Here is an 18,396-nt window from a genome sequence, read left to right on the forward strand (position 1 = left end):
AGAAGAATCCCAAGTTCAAAGCCAGCCTCAGCAACTTAGTGAGGCACTAAGCAACTCAATGAGACCCTGTCTCTAAATAAAATATTAAAAAGGGCTTGGGATGTGGCTCAGTAGTTAAGTACCTCTGGGTTCAATCTGTAATACAAAAAAAAAAAAAAGATAAGCAAAATTATCTACTGTCTGTTTTGGCTAAAGTTAATTTTTCTATGTCTCTTTCATTTTGCATGTTTTCCTCAATATCTCACGATTCCTTTTTTTTTTTTTTTGAATTTTTTTAATATTTATTTTTCAGTTTTCGGCGGACACAACATCTTTGTTTGTATGTGGTGCTGAGGATCGAACCCGGGCCGCACGCATGCCAGGCGAGCGCGCTACCGCTTGAGCCACATCCCCAGCCCAATCTCACGATTCTTGGTTAGCCCTTCATATTGAGAAACAAAGGGTCACTATTTAAAAAAAAAAAAGTACTGATGTGTGCTACAACTGAATGAATCTCAAAAGTATTATGTTGAGTAAAAGCAGACAAACACAAAAGGTCATGTAATGCATAATTCCATTTATGTGACATATGTAGAATAGGTAAATTGACAAAGAGAAAATATTACTGGCAGCAGGGAGTGGGAATAATGCTTAATAAGGACTGGGTTTCATTTAGGGATAATGAAAATATTTTTGAACTAGATGGAAATGACAGCTGTACAACACTGTGAAGGTACTAAATAAAACTAAATTTTACACATTATTTATTTTTGGTACTGGGGAATGAACCTAGGTTTTGTGCATGCCGAGCATATGCTCTTGATTTTGGGGGGGCAGTGCTGGGAATCAAACCTAGGGCTTTGCACAAGCCGGCAAGTGTTCTACCAGTAAGCCACATCCCCAGCTCAGAATTGCATACTTTAAATGGTTAATTTAATGTTTTATGATATTACCTTTATTTTCTTAAAAGTAGACAAGGGCCAGGAAAATGAACCCTAAGACCTGTGTATATGGATAGAACTTGTCAACTGACAAGTTTTCCTTTAGGGTGAAGGATTAGAAGTAGTTGTTATTCAAAACTCAAGGGAGGGGGTGGGGTTGTTAGCTCAGAAGTGGAGCACAGGCACTGGGTTCCAACTTTAACACCACATACAAATAAATGAATAAAACAAAAGTATCCACCTACAACTAAAAATATAATAATAAAAACAAACAAACAAAAAAAAAACTCAAGGGATAAATTAAATCGGCCAAATCTTATATTTCTAAGGGCCCTATTTCTCCTCAATTTATTCTATTTCTTAAAAATAAGCAGATTTTTTCCCTCCTGCAAATGGGGGCAGGGTTGATTGTTCTATAAATAGACCTTTAATTAATCCCCATATTTGCAGCACACTTATCTTTTCCAGCTTTTATCTGTCAAATCTGATCTGCTGAACAAACTGGCTTCCAAGTTTAATTATGTCCCACATGATACCTTCAGTCCGTTCTTTTTGTTAATATGAACTTATAACATGTATGTGCCTCTATTTTCATTTTCATGGTAATTAAAAATGGAGAGGCACTCATATTTACCTTATTCCCTTTAATAATTCTCTGTACTCTCCAGTCCTCCAGACCACCACTGATTTATTTTACTTTGCAATAGATTAATTTGCATTTCTACAACTTTACACAATTGACATGATAACCTATCAATCCTTTTTCCCTCTGGTTTCCTTCATGTGGCATACTTAGTTTGAGGTTTAATCAATGCTGCTTATATGAGTAGTTAATTCTCTTTATATTACCGAGAAGTATGCTGTTCTAAGAGTGTCCCACTACAGGTTGAATATCCCTTATGCAAAATACTCAGGGCCAAAAGCCTTTCGGATTTCAGTGTTTTGGAACATTTGCATTCATTCTACCAGTCAAGGGGCTGGGGAAGTAGTGGTAGAAGCACTTGCGTATCATGTGTAAGGCCTGGGTTTAGACACACACACACACACACACACACACACACACACACACGACTTTACCAGTGAGCATCAACAGTATTAAAAAAGGTTCAGATTTCAGATTAGGGATACTAGATCTGTATTTGTGTGTTCATTCTTCTGTTTATGGATATGTAGGTTGTTTCCAGTTTTTGGCTATTGCAAATAAAACTGTTACAAACATCTGATATCCAAACAAACAAAAACAAATAGAGGGAACATAAAAGAATGTGAGTGCAGCAAATCATTTTGAGGCAGAGTCTGCTGTTAGTAAGTTTGAAAGGAAAGATTTGGCATGTTCTACTACAGTAAAATAAAATTCAAAATTTTTAAAACTCATTATAGTTATGATTATAGATAGTGTCTTTACAGCTACTCATTATTCAAAAACATAAAAACTTACCTTTTATCTTGATAATCAATAAAATATGAGTTACATTTAGACATCAAAAATATTAAAGAAAGCCTATCCGCCTTGTGAGAATAGAATAACTGGGCAGTTTATGGCCTAGTCCCACTATGGTTATGAAACCAGTACATTCCAAATACCGGACACATAACTTTTCAGCAGTCAAAGAAAGCAAACACTCGTCTTTCATTTCAGTAACCCGAATCATTTAACTATTTTTTAAATACATTTACAATACAAAAAATATAAAAGGCTTTAAACCTCACTCCTGAAGACTGTTTCATTACAACTGTATAAAGTTCAGGTTTCTGTTGAGAATTGCCTAAATTAACCTAGATATGTGTCACAAGCCAGGAATCCTATATTCAGATTTAAACCCCCTCATGAAGCCAGCTGGCTTCATGAAAAAGGTCCTTTGACAAGTATGTCTTTTGTTTACAAGTGGGAGCATACAGTAGAATTTGGGGGTTAAATTATCAAGAGTTTTTGTGATATGTATACATAATGGAATGTTACTCAGCATTTAAAAAGAATAAAAGTAAGGCATTTGCAGGTAAATGGATGGAGCTGGAGAATGTCATGCTAAGTGAAGTAAGCCAACCCAAAAAACTAAAGGCCAAATATTAATATCTGATTAACGGATGCTAATCCATGATGGAAAGGGGAGGATGGGAAGAATGGAGGTACTTTGGATTGTGTAAAGGGGAGAGTGGGGAGGAGTCATGGGGATAGGAAAGATGGTGGAATGAGATGGACATCATTACCCTATATACATGTATGACTGCACAATTGGTGCGTCTCTACATTGTATACAACCAGAGAATTGAAATGTTGCGCTCCATTTGTGTACGATGAATTGAAATGCATTCTGCTGTCATGAACAACTAAGTAGAACAAATTAAAAACAAATTCTTAAGTTTTGAATTTATTGACATGGGCTTAGCCAGTTAACAAGGACAACTTACTAAGAACACAAGATAACTGGGCATTTTTGGTAGGTGCTAATATGCAAAATAAATAAATAAATAAGTGGAACTCCATCTCAAAAGAATTCACACCCTGGTTTACAAACTGTTAATCTGTAATCCTAGAAAAGCACACCAAGAAATAAGCATAAAATGGTACAGAGGCAAGAACTGACAGACTCAGGAGATAAGGAAAGGCTGCCTGGGAAAAGTAAATCAAGAGTAAATCTTGTTTACAGCTTGGTGAATGGTGGTACCAATAATTAAGAGAAAAACTAGACAAGGCTATCTATAGACTGGGAAGTGATGGTGAGACTGATAAGGGCCTAAATTAAGGGATAAAAGAAATAAGAGCTGACCATGAAAAAAAAACTGCTAGTCACAGAGATCATCCTTATCAGATAGAGAGAACATTTTGTTCACAAATATAAGAACAGCTCTGTTTTCCTATTAAAAGTCTTCAAACAAACACTGCACTTATCCTGTTTGTACAACTTGTGGTTATCACTGAGAAACCATTTCTGATTATAAAGATTTGTGACTATCAAAGAAAAGAAACAACTGGGGGCAAGGGTTGTGGCTCAGAGGTAGAGTGCTCACCTAGCATGCGTGAGGTTCTGGATTCAATCCGCAGCACTGCATAAAGTAAAGACATTGTGTATCCACCAATAACTTAAAAAAAAAGCAACAGCTGGGAGTGATAGTACATGCCTGCCATCCCAGCACCTTGGGAGGTTGAGGCAGAAGATTCCAAGTTCTAGGTCAACTTAGTGATACCTTGTCTCAAAATGAAAAATAAATAAGGGCTGGGATTTAGCTAAATGGTTAAGCACGCTTGAATTCAATCCTCAGTACCATAAAAAAAAAAAAAAAAAGGATTGCAATAAGTCCATGTTCTGACTGTTCATGCCAGTTTAAGCAATAAAGCCACAGGCAGACACATTTCATGAAAAGCAAGATAAGCTTTCTGCTTTCTCAATCTGCACCTTTCTCTAGTCTTTCCTCCCTCTTTGGGGCTGACATCTCTAATCCCTCAAATTATTCCTGGAATAACAGAGGCAAAGACAAAGCAAAAAAAGAGGATTAGACTGGGAATAGAACAAAAGTTACAGAAAATTAAGGGAATACCTCAATAACAGAGAACCCAAATCAACTAAGCACTTCTTTAAGCAGTGCTTGTCAACACCAAACACTGCAGTTGTTCCAAAATGAAGGAATAACAACCAGGATACATTTTCCTGTATCCTTTTCCTGGCCCTTATGTAAAATTCATTTTATGTTTTCACATTTCTTGTCAGTAGGCCCCAAGAGAAGAACACCAGAAATTCTATGCAAAAGTATCCAATTATGATCTAATATCATATGCACATTTAGCAACACCAGTCAGCAGTGTTGCCCAAAACCTTCCTTAATGTGACACTTCCATTACCACCCAAGAAGCAAAATTCTGAGAATGTGTCTTTAAGGAATCACATCAAACGTGAAAATGACATTTCCATTGCTCCATTCTTGCACTACCTCCACCATACAATGCAATGTTTGTTTCAATATTCATGTGTAAGTACTTCACACATATTATAATCACATTTAAATCTGTGAAGGAGGTAAATCATTATTTTATAGATCAGGACACTGAAGCTTAAGAGATTTTGAGGGACTTGCTTGGGTCACATTATATTAAATAGCTAAAAAAAAAAAAAGGACTGGAACCATATCATCTAACCATTACCCCAAGCTCTAGACAAAGCCCAACAGACACAAAGGCCATATCCATGTAGATGCTTGTGGCAATACAATCAGTCCCCAACAACTGTAACACAAAAGTACTCACCTAAATGCCCCAAAAGGAGAGGTGAAGAAAATTAAGATTCATCAACAAGATGGTGTGCTATAAGACCATTTTAAGTATTTATGGGGACTAAGTAAAAAACAAGAAAACATTGGACATACACACAAAAGCAAAACACATTAGGATGGCAGGCTTTCCTTCCTCCTCCCCTTTCATGGTGGCTGTGGGGGACTTTCCACCTGGCTGAGGAGACCTGAAATGGTCAATCAGAGACTGACATGGCAATGGACCCCAACCACCAAAGGTTCCCACCAGTGGAAGCAATCGCCCTATCAATTCAATCACTCCTGACCAACCGGCAACAAACACAATCCCCCTAAACTTGGCTCTGCCAACCTGCTATCAGTAGCTTCAATTTAGATGGTGTAGGCCCTTCGACCTCCAGTTTCTCTTATTAGCATTGTTCTTGCCTTCCCAGCCTGCGGCTTTCCTGGCCCTCACCCTTTCGAGGACCAGTGAACCTCTTCTGTGGGAGCGCCCTCCCCAATAAACCTTCTTTTGGTGCCTCATTCTTGTTCCATGGTTCCTGATCTTGTGCGCCCCTTTCTGCTTTGCATTTGGTGCCGAAACCCGGGAGGAGTTCAAAGCTTCCCCTTAGGAGTTGAGGCTGCCATTCTCCGCCACGGGAACTAACTGTGATCTTAAGACCACTCACCCTCATCGGATCCAGCAGAGGTAGACTAAGTCCCTTTCTCTTTGATCTTTGGACTCCATCCAGATTGCAGGGACTCTATCCGTAAATCACAGCTGCTTCAAAGACTCCCCTCCCCACACATCCAGCCCCCAGTGGCCTGAAGAGACATCTCAGTCCCTGGCTAGGCCACTCTGTTCTGTGAGCAGAGTAGGTAATTGGGACCCTTTTTTTCCTTCCTGCTGGGGGGAGGGTGTAGGTCGAAACATCAGAGTCCACTCTGGACCCCAAAACTCCCTTGGGGTGTTTATACATGAAATCTCCAAATTGAGATGGAAAAGTGGTTAGGGGTTCTTTATTTCAGGCCTTTTGGGGCATGCTCTCCCTCCCCGCTTTCTGCTCTATCTGCTCCACTTTCCAAGTCCTCCTCTCAAAATAAACTCCTCCTTCCAAGTCCCCCCTGCTCCTGACCCTGATCCCTCTCCACTTATTGCACCTCCAGAGACACTCACCAACCCCCAGACTCTTCTGTCCTCCTGACCTTCCTCCTTATCCAGAACCAGCTCCACCTGAATTAGATGACCCTCCTTCCCCTGTCTCTTCCCCAGTAAGGTCTTCCCCTATAGCAGGTCTCGACAAATGACCCAAGATCCTGAACTTCTCTGTCCTCTCCTCGAGGTGGTAGGATCTGAAGGCACTGTCTGGATTCATGTCCCTTTTTCTTTTCTTTTTTTTTTAAGAAAAAAGAAAGAGAGGAGAGAGAGAGAGAGAAAGAGAGAATTTTTTAATATTTATTTTTTAGTTTTTTTTTTCGGCGGACACAACATCTTTGTTTGTATGTGGTGCTGAGGATGAAACCCGGGCCGCACACATGCCAGGCGAGCGCACTACCGATTGAGCCACATCCCCAGCCCTCATGTCCCTTTTTCTTTACAAGACCTCTCCCAAATTGAAAAAGGCTCCTTTTCTGCTGACCCCACTACCTATATCAAAGAATTTAAATACCTTTCCCAATCCTATAACCTTACTTGACATGATATTCATGTCATCCTCACCTCCACCCTTACCCCAGATGAAAGTCCGGGTAGCTGCCCGGGACCATGCAGACCAGATTCATTTTATTGATAACACCATGCCTACAGGCACGGCAGCAGTCCCCAACACCAACCTGACTGGGACTATCAAAATGGAAAAAATGCTGCTGTGCCCAGATGATACAATGTGTCTGCTGGCAGGCAGGCAGGCAGTTTCTAATAAGGTTGTTAATTTTAGTAAACTAACAGAAGTCACTCAGGGACTTTCAATGTTCCTTAACCGCTTAATAGAGGTCCTCGCTCTCTATATTAGATTAGACCCTGAATCTCCCTCTGGGGTGACCATTCTGGCCACTTAAAATCACCCAGTCAGCCCCCTATATTAGAAAAAAGCTAAAGCGGGCTGAGGATGATCCCCAAGCCCCCATCCCAGACCTAGTGAAAATGGCCTTTAAATAAATTCTATAATGCCTGTGAGGAAACAGCTAAACTTAGCCTTCAGGCACCCTTCCAGAAAAAGGTGGCACTCCAGACACAAGCCCTGGTCCCGCTCTGCGGCCCACTTCTGGCCCCCACCAGGGCTCCCAGGGATCTTCAGAAATCTGCCCCACCCAGGGCCTGCTTCAAATGCAGACAAGGGGCCAAACCCATGGCCTCCCTTTCGGCCCCCCAGCTGCAAGCAGCTGGACATTGGAAAGTGACTGTTCCCTGGCTGGTCCCCCACTGGCGCCTCAACATGGGGGTATGGCCGGACAGGCCATCCTTTCTCTTGAGCTTCTGGGACTGGCTGACGACTAAAGAAGCTTAAACTCAAGGGCCCCCATAACCCTCGCTGAGCCCAGGGTAAGGCTTCAGGAGGCAGATAAGTCCATTATCTTCCTTGCGGACATGGGGTCTACCTATTCTGTCTTGCCTGCCCACTCCAGGCCTTTATATTCCCTCCCAGATCTCAGTCATAGGAGACGGAACACCCTCCTTCCCAAAGAGAATGGCCAGTCTGACTTGCTCCCTAGAGGGACATCCTTTTACTCACTCCTTTTTAGTTATCCCTTCCTGTCCGGTTCCCCTTCTAGGATGAGACGTTTTCCAGCTCTTGGGGGCTACCCTCCAGCTCTCACCCCATGCCCCTACTCCCAACTCCTCCTCCCCTTGCTTCAATTCACTATGGACACATCCTCCCCCACCATCACTCATTCCCTCCCATCAGACCTCACAGACCCAAGTCTGGGACACTTTCAAACCAGTAATAGCAACACACCATCAAAAAGTACAGATTCAGCTAAAGCCCGCCTCTAAGTTCCCTTCTATCCTCAATTTTCCATTTCTTTCCCTCACTGCAAGGGACTCAAGCCCATCATTGAGGGACTACTAGATCAAGGCCTCCTTATTCCCATTGACTCTCCCTGCAACACTCTTATCCTACCTGTCCGCAAACCGTTAGGAGCATACCACTTAGCACAAGATCTCCAATTATTCAATAAAGCAATTATTCCCTTTCATACAGTGGTCCCTAACCCTTATACCCTCCTCTCTCACATACCATCCTCAACCTCTCATTCACAGTTCTAGATCTCAAAGACGCCCTCTTAACAGTCCCGCTTCATCCAGATTCTTACTTCCTGTTAGCTTTCACCTGGGAGGACCCTGACACCCTCACCTCTCGTCAACTAACCTAGACTGTCCTCCCTCAAGGCTTCCAGAATAGTCCCCACCTGTCTGTACAGGTACTGGCCCAGGATTTAGCTATCTGTGATCTCAGAGTCAGTACCCTCCTACAATATGTAAATGACTCTTATGCAGCCCATCTTTAGAAACTTCCCAGGAACACACTGCCCACCTACTCAACTTTTTAGGTTCCTGAGGATACCATGTTTCCCCAACCAAAGTTCAACTCTCGGTCCCCTCAGTTACCTACCTGGGTATTCTTCTAAACCCTAACTCCAGGGGCTAGGGATGTGGCTCAAGCGGTAGCTCGCTCTCTCTTTAAAAAAAAAACAACTATTGACTGTAGACTTAAATAAATAAATAAACGAACCCTACCTCCAAAAGCCTCACTATACACAAATTCCAAGCTCGTAGGAACTTGCTGCCTCCCGAGTCAGCAGACCAGATCCTCTCGTTTTGGGAGCTCACTGGATTTTTCTGACACTGGGTTCCCAATTTTGCTCTTCTTGCCAAGCCCCTTTACCAGGCAGCTAGAGACATTCCCATTGGACCGTTGACATCACCAGCACAGGTCTCTAGTTCTTTCCTCAAACTCAGAGATGCTTTGATCTCCTCACTTCCACTCTCCCTACGCAACCCCAACCCCGTCCCTTCACCTCTTTACAGATGAAAAACAAGGGATTGCCACTGGTCTTCTGGCCCCGCCCATTGGACCCTCTTACTGTCATGTAGCATAACTCTCTATTACAGTACAGGGATGGCTGCCCTGACTCTGGGCTCTCGCGGCAGCAGCCGAACTTACCAAAGAATCTCTTAAAGTTGACCCTCCTTCTTGTCCACCCATAGACTCCAGCACCTCCTCAGACATAAATCTCTTTTTCCTGGGCCCCTCTCGAATTCAGGAGTTTCATTTACTTTTCATCGAAAATCCCATCATTTTTCTCTATGTCTCTCCACCTCTTAACCCGGCTTCTCTTCTCACAACATCCAGCTCTACCTCTCCAACTACCCACTCTCGTCCTCAAGTACTTGAGGCCTTACGTACATCTCGGGAATGCCTCTTTGACTACCTCTTGCCATCACCAGACCTGACAATTTTTGTAGATGGAAGCTTAACTGTTGGGCCGGACAATTGCCGCAGAGCAGCCTGTGCTGTCCTTACTGGTTTGTCAGTCCTGGAGGCCAGCTGCCTCCCTATAACCTCTCAAAAGGCAGAGCTCTTTGCCCTCATCCAAACTCTCTACCTTTCAAATGGCAAGTCAGTTAACATCTATACTGATTCCAAATATGCCTTTCTTATTGCACATTCTCACTCAGCCATCTGGAAGGAAAGAGGATTCCTAACTACTAAGGGCTCCCCTATAGTTAATGCCTCTCTCATCTCTAAACTCCTTGAGGCACTCCACCTCCCTTCCCAAGTTGCTATCACACACTGCCGGGGTCATCAAGCCACTTCCGACCCCATAACCTTGGAAAACAACAAGGCGGATGCGGTGGCTAAAAGCTTAACCAGCAAGCTGCCCATGGCTCCCATTCTCTTTCTCACTATGCTCACCAACCTGGCCTAAGGAACAGACTGATCTCCTGGCACGAGGAGGCCAGATCAGAGACAAGGGATGGATTTTCCTGGGAGACAAGATTGCCCTTCCTCAACTCCAAGCTGGAGATCTCTTCTCTGACTTCCAAAATTCACTTCATATTGGTCCCCGACCTCTCTTTCAATTCCTCCAACCTCTTTTACTTACCCGGCATGTGTCACTTCGTTACATAGGTGCACTCAACATGCTCAATATGTTCCGTTGTTACACCTCAAGAGGGCCTACAGTCCCCACTCATCAGACACCAACCAGGCGGAGATTGGCAGGAAGATTATACTCACATGCCCAGACGCAAAAAGTTCCAATACCTACTCACCCTGGTTGATACCTTTTCAGGATGGATTGAGGCTTTCCTGACCTCTCGAGAGATGGCGGACACTGTAGCCTCAGTCCTCACTGAGCAGATCATCCCCAGGTTCAGCCTTCCAACATCCATCCAGTCAGACAATGGCCCTGCCTTCACTTCTCAAATAATCCAACAGGTCTCAGAAAGATCTCCGAGAAACTTCATATTCCTTTTGGCTGCAGTCCTCAGATAAGGTTGAGTGGGCCCACTGGATCCTCAAGGACCACCTTACAAAATTCTCAACCGAGCTTCGAATCTCCTGGCCCAATCTACTTCCCCTTGCTCTTAACCAAATCCAAGCTGCTCCTAGCGCTCCCGCAGGTCTTAGCCCCTTCAAACTGCTATATGGCCACCTCTCCCTGATTAATCACAACCTTCCCATTCAATCCCCACTTCTGGCCTCATATCTACCTTATCTTACCTTGGTCTGCAACCTCCTCTGAGAACACGAAGACCACCATGTTCCTGCCCCCAACAAAACTAGCACCTTCTGAGGGTCCACTCCAACCAGGAGACTCTGTCCTCTTAAAGGAACTCCAACGGTCACTCCAACCACACTGGACAGGACCTCATACGGTGATTCTCACCACTCCTACACCAGCCAAACTACTAGGCCACTCCTCTTGGTATCATGTTTCTCGCCTGAAGCTTGCCCCAGGCCCTAAGTCCTGATCATCCCAATTGGTGGGACCCACTAAATTCAAGATCACCTGTGGGCCTCCTGCTTCTTCTCTTCAGTTTGTCCCTACAGGTGCTCCCCAACACCACCACTGGCGTTTCCAGGGAAGAATGTTATTAATACATCAACGAGACCGGCCTAGTAGAAGAAAACATCGATGTGCTACATTGGCTGAATGAAGAACTGAAACAAAGGCAGCAGCAATCCACCTTACTCCTTCCGGGATAGTGAAACTTGGTTCTCACTACTTGGTTAGGTCTGGTTGTTGGCCCCATCCTCATGATCTGTGTCTTGCTGATGATTGCTCCTTGTCTCCTCAGATTTATCCAAAACCACATGTGCAAAATCTCACAGGTGGCAGTAAATCAGATGCTCCTCCACCCTTACAACCTCCTTCCCAATGAGCCCCCAACACTCAACCTTCCCTAAACAATGCCCCCTACCAGCAGGAAGTAGCCAGATGAGAACAGAGCCCTATAACATCAAAAAGGTCGGGATGTTAGGACAGCAGGCTTTCCTTCCTCCTCCCCTTTCATGGTGGCTATGGGCAGGGACTTTCCACCTGGCTGAGGAGACCTGAAAGTCAATCAGAGGCTGACATGACAATGGACCCCAAACACCAAGGGTTCCCACGGGTGGAAGCAATCGCTCAATCAATTCAATCAACCCTGACCAACCCACAACAGACACAATCCCCCTAAACTTGGCTCTGCCAACCTGCTATCAGTAGCTGCAATTTAGACGCATAGGCCCTCCTACCTGCAGTTTCACTTATTAGCATTGTTCTTGCCTTTCCAGCCTGCGGCTTTCCTGGCCCTTGCCCTTTCGAGGACCAGTGAACCTCTTCTGTGGGAGCGCCCTCCCCAATAAACCTTCTTTTGGTGCCTCATTCTTGTTCCATGGTTCCTTTCTGCTTGACAATAAGTATGTGAGTAAAGTGATTTCTACAATACCAAGCAGGGCAGGGATTTTTGTCTGTTTTGTTCACAGTATTTTTCCAGTGCCTGGCACATAATAGGTACTTAGTAAATATTGGTTGAAGGAGTGAATCGAAGCACAGTAATATGTATGAATATGGATAAGAACTAAAGGATAATGAACAGGAAATAAAACTTATTTTAGGTTAATGGAATCATGAATGATATACTTCAATCCTGTAGTAACATCTTAATAAAAACTTGAACATAAATAACTTCAAGATTAGGACACAAGCAGTGGCACACACCTGTAATACCAGTGACTTGGGAGGCTGAGGAAGGAAAATCACAAGTTCAAAGCCAGCCTCAGCATCTTAGCGAGGCCCTCAGCAACTTAGTGAGGCCCTGACTCAACACATAAAATAAAAAGGTTGGTGATATGACTCAGTGGTTAAACACCCCTGGGCTCAATCCTTGGCACAAAAAGAAAAAAAAAAATAGGACACAAATGTGAAATCACCCCTTGACTGCACACAGTTTTTGCATGGTTCTTTAGGCAGTGTAAACACATGACAAGAAGACTAGAATGAAACCTGGCCTGGATCTGATGTAGAGCCCTTATGGAAGGTGGTGAGCATGTTGTGAGGGACTCCAGGCACAAAGTAATGACAATAACCTTTTTAAGTGTGCCAGATACATACAACTTTGCACCAGTTGTACTCAGGCAATTTTCAATGTCACTCTAGACATTTCTCATTTCCTTTTTAAAAATAAATTTACGTACCAGTAAAAAATTACATCAGACTTACAGCTTAATGCATCATGAAATATGTTAACACACTAATCTACGGCCAACTACTTGAAAAACAGGAATTTAATATACATTCTACTTAGATACAGGCATGGAAAAAAATCTGATATCAGGACACAAAAATAGAAACAGAGAGCAGCTCAGTTCAGAAACACTATCACTAGGCTCAGCTTGAAAATACTTTCCCATGAGTATTAACAACGAAAAAAAAAATACTTGGTTAATTAACGACTCTGTAAATAGTAAAAGTCTTAAAATTCAGCTGTACCAGGATAAAAGAAAGTTGATTTAATAATTAACATGAAAATCTTCACTGATATATACATTTGATGCTCTTTAAGAAAAAGGCTAAATAAACATAAGTATTTTGAGTTAAGAACATTAACTGATCATGTGACAAAGGCATAGAAATCAGGTTTATTTGAACAGAAGACTATAAACACTTCCACACTTAAAAGTGAGAAGTTCAGGGGCTAGGGTTGTGACTCGGCAAAAGAACGGTCGCCTAGCATGTGTGAGGCCCTGGATTTGATCCTCAGTACCACATAAAAATAAATAAATAAAGTAAATGTATTGTGTTCAACTATAACTAAAAAATATATATTAGAAAAAAAAGTGAAAAGTTCTGAAAAGTCATTATGATTCACCAAAGGGGAAAAAATGAGCCAATAAAGAAGAATCTTAAAGAGTTTTTTATCCACATTTTGTTGGAACAAATACTAATTTGTAAAACAAATTCAAGCAGAGGGTGGCAGAATGAAATATTCTACTGTAGTTAATACAGCAATTCACAAAACAAGAACTACAATAAGAACGGTCATAATACTGGTTTATTTCTCCAATCCTATATGGGGAACATAAGACCTGAGAAATGAACAGTGTAGTTCACTATGCCACTTAAGTGTTATGGAAGTTTTTTTAAAAAACATTCCTTTCCTCTAATAGTAAAGACACTTCAGACTACATGCATGATTCTGAATTTTAATTCTAAATTTTAATCTCATTTACCTATACATCTTAAGTCTCTTCCTCTAACCCTGAAGGTAACTTTTTTACCTCCACTGCTCACTGTCTTATGGAGTATGGACTTCTGCAGGTCACCATCGAAGTCCTCCTGCCTCAACCAAAAGCTCAGATAGCTTACTATAGTTCCTAAACTAAATTTGGTCCAAAGTGTCTTATTTCTTTTCCCTCATAAAGCAACTGAGTGGGCCCTTGAACAACATTTGCTTCCCCCTGGACACAACCCTGAGAAAAGCAGCATACATGGACAGAGACTTCTGGTCTATCACCAACAAAAGCCAGGGTTGTGACTGCCTGGGCTCCCTCTGGAGCACTACCAAGGTTGAACCACTTTCTGAGCAGTCAGTAAACATCTCAAAAGTTTCATGGAATGTTATTAACAAAATTTACTAAATAAGTGACAAAATTCTTCTTAGCTAACTACTACACATTTTGTAATAAAATGCCTATTAATATGTAAAAGGACTTCTTTCATCTATGACAAATAAATCTTTGTACAAAATTCACATAAAAATGTAGGAAGTAATGAAGGTTAACTCCCTCTTTAAAGATTTATATATGATTGTTAAAAATACTTGTTTGTCAGAGATTTTCTTCCTACTCCTACGACATAACATCTCACTTGGCAGTAACCTCATCTCTCATGACTATTTTATTCGTGTAGTATGAGAGCTATTTTGCCACTATTTGAACATCTGTAGTTTTCCTCCAATAATAAGCCTTTTCTCTGTTCTCTAGCCTCAGCTCTTCGTCTGATTTTCTAGGCTTCTTCCTTCCTTCGTCTTGTTTATATGTATACTAGGGACTGAACCCATGGTTATTGTTCTACTAAAATGCATCCCAGCTACCAGCTCCCCCTTTTTCATCCCAGTTCCATTTATTTTTAATCAGAGTTTTGCTAAGTTGCAGAGGTTAGCCTTGATCTTGAGATCCTCTTGCCTTAGCCTTCCCACTGGCTGAAATTACAGGTGTATGACACCACACCCAGTACCTTTCTCAATTAATAATCTTACTCAGAGACCAGTCCCAGTAATCCTGGTTATTGTCTAATACCAGGGTTCTCTTTAAACTAAAAACCCAGTATCCCAGAAAATTAGAATTCACAAATTAAAAGACTTCAAATCCTAAAAGGCTTATTTAACTTTAAACTGTAATATGCTCATCTACAGGCAACTTCCAGGACACAACAAACAAGTAACAGTGAAAAATTTAAGCCACTCCTTAAACATACAGATTTTATTCATAGATAGCTGTTCACAGGCTATAATTTTAAGTTACATATACACCTAACAATTTCTATGAACCAAACAGTTTTGGTAAAACTATACAAAACAATTAAATATCTCAATGTCACAGAATTGTACAAATAGCACAACTGATGGGCACACTAGGGGTAATCTGGTTGACTGTCGCTATTGGTCTCTTTTTCAGGAAGACACGTGCAACAGGGGAACTAAATACATAAATGATTTGTTTTTTTGGTACTAGGGATTGAACTCAGGGGCACTTGACCACTGAGCCACATCCCCAGCCCTATTTTGTACTCTGTTTAGAGACACTGAGGCTGGCTTTAAACTTGCTATCTTCCTGTCTCAGCCTACTGAGCCACTGGGATTACAGGCATGCACCACTGCACCCAGCAGGGAACTAGATTATAAACACCACTGGGTAAATTCAGCTCTAAACCATTCCCTCCCTTCCTCAAAAAATATTACAGAAATAAAAGCAATGCCAGTTTTTTAATTTCTAATTCCATAATTAATACAGAAAAATTGTGTGAGATTGCTTTTCCTTTACTGTTTACCCCCTTCCAGACAGGATCTTGCTATGTTGCTCAGAACAGTCCTAACTGTTCAAGTGATTCCCCTGCTTCAGTTTCCCAAGGGGCTAGGACAACAGAGACCACATCCCTACCCCTTCTTTATTTTATTTTTTGTTGAGGGGGGGAGGTACTGGAAATTGAACTCAGGGACACTCAACCACTGAGCCACATCCCTAGCTCTATTTTGTATTTTATTTAGAGACAGGGTCTCACTGAGTTGCTTAGCATCTTGCTGTTGCTAAGACTGGCTTTGAGCCCACAATCCTCCTATCTCAGCCTTCCTAGCTGCTGGGATTACAGGTGTGTGCCACCACACCCAGGCCCCTTCCTTATTCTTAATCAACTTCTTCAGTTCAGTCTCTTCAGCAAAGTTTCTTAGCCACTTGAAACACCACTGAGTGCCTTTTAGGTATAGCTAACCTATGACTCTTGATGCCCAGTCCCTGAAAAACAAAAAACATTCCTTCCTTACAGAGGACAAGGAAGAGAAATAAACAAAATCTTTATTCTACTACCAAAGAAACTTTTCCACTTTTTTGCCCCATTTCCTTTTTATCCTTTTCTTCTGTTTCAACTCCCTTTCATCTCTTTTTATTCCCTCATTTCTGTTTTTTGCTTCTCTTTTTGATCTTAAAGTCCAGAATAATGCCCTTTCATGACAATAGAAAAGGATGTACAGCAAGGATTAGGAATCTAGTTAATACCAACAACAGTAGCTACTGTCAACATCAATAACAAAATCCACAAGGACTGCCAGGCATGTTGACTGGCACATTCCTGTTAATTTCAGAGAATCAAGAGGCTGAGGCAGAAAGACTGCAAATTCAAGTACCACAGCAATGTTGCAAAATCTCTGGCAAGACCCTGTCTCAAAATTTAAATAAATAAATAAAAATAAAAGGGGCTAGGGTGTAGCTCAGTAGTAATGCATCTATGGATTCAATCCCATGTACAAAATTAAAAAAAAAAATCCTTGGGCTGGGGATGTGGCTCAAGAGGTAGCACGATCGCCTGGCATGCGTGCAGCCCAGGTTCGATCCTCAGCACCACATACAAACAAAGATGTTGTGTCTGCCAAAAACTAAAAAATGAATATTAAAATATTCTCTCTCTCTCTCTCTCTCTCTCTCTCTCTCAAAAAAAAAAAAAAATCCAAAAGTATCCAAGAAATTATCCAATATCTACTGTGGATGAAATGCTGCGACAGGGCTAGGGATATAGCTCAGTGATGGAGTGTTTGATTAGCATGGTGTGCATACAAATCTAAGAAATACCGTAGCAGAAATAGTAAATAGTGGCCAGACCTAAAAATCTAGTTGAATGATCATGAAAAATGTGTGAAAGGAAAAACAAAATAAAGCAATTGGAAGACTAAAAATATAGACATACCTATACTGTTTAAGTACAGACCAAAGGAGGGCCCTGACCACTGTGACCTCGAGCTCTCAAGTAGCCTGACTCAGGGAAAAGTAGAAGCTAGACTCTGAAGAAGTCCTAAGGGCATGAAAAGGTGAGGAGGTGAAGGGAAGGCTTTGGAGGGGCCTGACCATATCACAAGAAAGAGGAACATAAAATAGTAAATTTTATGTTATGTTTATTTTACCACAAGAGAAGAAAGAAGAGGAAGGAGGAGGAGGAAAGACAGGTGTTTGAGGCCCCTCATGTTTCAAGTAGGCCAGAAAAGTTGGCACACAGATTTTTGGAGAGGGGGAAGGGGCAGTACTGGGGATTGAACCCAGAGGCACTCTACCACTATGCCACGTACTCAGCCCTTTTTATTTTTTATTCTGAGACAGAGTCTTCCTAAATTGCTGAGGCTAGAACTTATGATCCTGTTACCTAGCCTCCTGACTTGCTGGGATTACAAGAGTGCACCACTGTGTCCAGTGCAGAGATCTTGACAAACAATAACTGTGCATAAAATGGGAGACTCCTATTGACCTTGGTCAAATGACTCTATCCAATGTACATCCACAAACTCTCCAATTCCTTTTCCAATTTTAAATACCAATATTGTGTATAATCTCACAGTATGTTTAAAGCAAAGAAACTACTTGAACAAAAAGAAGAGGTGTACATGGTGAGAAAAGAAGAAACCTAATGCCTTTCTCTACTAGGGAAATGCCCTCCAAAAGTGGAACCCAGCATCTTTGCTATAATCATGGGACAAAAACTCCAGACCCAGAGTATCTCCAAGGGCTCTATTCATCAGTTTTCTGCTAAGCATAAGAGAGGACATCTTGCAATCGTTTCTAGAAATGAATCACACATTTTTAAAAAAAGCTGTTTTCAGCTCCCAGTCAGTTGCTAACAATGCCTTAATTAACTAAATCCAAGGTATTTACCTTTGCTGATTATCTGAGGAAAAAATTTCTTAAACTAGAAAATAAAACAACTTTTTGCACAAATCATACACAGCACATATAGATATTTCCACTTAAACACAACGAAGAAAATTTATTTGATTGAAAGCATGCCACTGTGCCCTTCTAAGCTTCAAATTTGATCAGACAACAAAATCCACATAATAGTTGCTGAAGGAAGATCAGTGAAAACAATGAAGTAAGAGAAATGTTCCACCATTCACATGATGGCCAATGTTGGAAAAGGAAACAACCTGGCAAACTCTAAACTATAAAAAACACTGGCAACAATAACTGGCCTGAGGTGCAAGAGATCCAAATGTATGCTA

General features: G+C 41.6%; 1 protein-coding gene across 4 annotated transcripts in view; it reads right to left on the minus strand.

Moving 5' to 3' along the window:
- Window positions 1–18,396, minus strand: part of Arih2 (ariadne RBR E3 ubiquitin protein ligase 2) — a 62,068-nt gene that overhangs the window by 35,308 nt on the left and 8,364 nt on the right. The gene's annotated exons all lie outside the window — the stretch shown is intronic.

The sequence above is a fragment of the Marmota marmota genome, unplaced genomic scaffold (assembly GCF_001458135.2).
Source record: "Marmota marmota marmota unplaced genomic scaffold, marMar, whole genome shotgun sequence".
In the NCBI taxonomy this organism is placed as follows: domain Eukaryota; kingdom Metazoa; phylum Chordata; class Mammalia; order Rodentia; family Sciuridae; genus Marmota; species Marmota marmota.